Source organism: Penaeus monodon, chromosome 12, assembly GCF_015228065.2.
Source record: "Penaeus monodon isolate SGIC_2016 chromosome 12, NSTDA_Pmon_1, whole genome shotgun sequence".
NCBI classification, from domain to species: Eukaryota; Metazoa; Arthropoda; class Malacostraca; order Decapoda; family Penaeidae; genus Penaeus; species Penaeus monodon.
In genome coordinates, this window is record NC_051397.1 from 37,178,216 (window position 1) to 37,180,189 (window position 1,974).

Below are 1,974 nucleotides of genomic sequence, written 5' to 3' on the forward strand. Positions count from 1 at the left end.
ATTACCACAATTAGTACTGTTGTGTTTTATTGGTCTTGTTATTGTTATATATTTTTATTATCATCATCTTCAATTTTCATTCTTATTATTATCGTGAAGATAGTCATTATTATCATCATTGTTGTTATTTTTATTTTTATATTATCATTATCATTTTAAGAATTATTGTAATTATCATTGTCACCACTATTTTTATCATCATTATTATTGATATTCTTCTTATTATTAACATTATTGTTATTTTTATCATTATTATCATTATTGTTATTACCATTGCTATTATCATTGTTATTATCATTATCACTATTATTATCATTATTATCATTAGTAGTATCAATATTGTATATTACAATTACTTCTTTAGTACATTTCCGTTTCCCTAATATACGTAACCAGCTCGTCAATCTATCTATTTATCTATCGTCAATCTATAGACTCAAAGGTGTCTCGCCTATTATCTGTTCACAAGAGCATTGCAAGACGTGTCCCTTGCAATGTTTTTCTTTCCAATCACTATCATAATCGTAATATTTTGTGTGTGTTCGTGCATGTTTGTTTATGTACATATATATATATATATATATATATATATATATATATATATATATATATATATATATATATATATATATATACACACATATATCTATGTATATATATATTATTTTTTTAGGATAATATATTCTTTTGCTTCTGCTTTATTTAAGTTAGATTGGATCAGCATATGTTTTTTTCTGTCGAGGCTGAACCGCATATAATCATTATCAGTACACATATTACAAGAATAAAGCAATGTTTTTACATTTATAAGTAAAAAGTAGCTAGTGAGTGCAGACATTTTTATGATAACTTTCTTTCATTCGTTTTCTTTTTTCTTTTTGTTTCTAGTAACCTTTTCGCACCTGACTATCTGGGCGTCAGGATCTCAAAAAAACTATTTCAAAGCTCAGTATTCAAGCCTCTAAGGCAACTTTCATCATTTTCTTCGCTAAGTAAACAATCGTCTAAGATGTCATTTTGATAACAAACATCTCCGCAGGACGGAAAACTCGTGTTCTGACCTCCCCCTTCCCTCGTCCCCCCCTCCCTACTGTTCTGTCCTCCCTCCTCTCCCTTTTCCTCCAACAGTTCACCCCCCTCCTCCTCCTTCTCGTTCCTCCCATCCCCCTCCCTTCTTCCTCCTTCTCGTACCTCCCATCCCCCTCCCTTCTTCCTCCTCCTCCTCGTCCTTCTGCTCCTCCTTCTGCTCCTTTTCCTCGTTCTCCCTATACACTTCCCTTCCTCCTCTTCCTCCTCCCCCTCCTCTTCCTCTTCCTCGCTCTCCCCATCCCCCTCCCTTCCTCTTCCTCCTCCTCCTCTTCCTCGCTCTCCCCATCCCCCTCCCTTCCTCCTTCTCCTCCTCCTTCCTCCACACCTCCTCCTCCTCCTCTTCCTCCATCTCTCCTCCTCCTCCTCCTCTCCTTCTCCCTCCTCCTCCTCCTCCCCTCCTCCTCCTCCTCCCCTCCTCCTCCTCACTCCTCCACCCTCCTCCTCCTCTTCCTCCCACCTCCTCCTCTTCCTCCTCCTCCTCCTCTTCCTCCCCCTTCCTCCTGTTCCTATTACTCGCCTCTCCCCCCCCCTCCCCACCGGCACGAGTGCAGTACGACAGTTTGGGCGAAGGACTAGTAACTTTGACAGTCCGGAGCGGTGAAGAGCGAGTGTTTCCCTGTCATCGAGTAAGTGTGGAGGTGCTTATAAGTCAAGCGATTTTGCCTAGCTCCTTTTTTTTTTCTTTCAATTATTATTTCTTAAAGTCAAGTAAGAGAAGATTATTAATTTAACTGTGATTTAGTTCATACATATGATGTGCTGATATAAGTGAATATCGTTCCGTGGATCCATCTCATTGCTTGTCTGAAAACTCGAGTAGGAAGGTTTGTGAATGATACGAACTTCAGTGTTGCAAAATGCACTATATATATATATTATATATAT

General features: G+C 38.3%; 1 protein-coding gene across 3 annotated transcripts in view; it reads left to right on the plus strand.

Moving 5' to 3' along the window:
- The first annotated feature begins 1,690 nt into the window (after window positions 1-1,690).
- LOC119579414 (proteoglycan 4-like) overlaps window positions 1,691-1,974 on the plus strand; it is a 67,223-nt gene continuing 66,939 nt past the window's right edge. The window contains exon 1 of one of the 3 annotated variants that reach the window (XM_037927216.1): window positions 1,691-1,715. The gene's annotated coding sequence lies outside the window, so the exon portion shown is untranslated. Of the gene's footprint in view, window positions 1,728-1,815; window positions 1,914-1,974 lie in introns of those variants that run through there. The other 2 variants (XM_037927217.1, XM_037927215.1) reach the window with 2 other exon arrangements.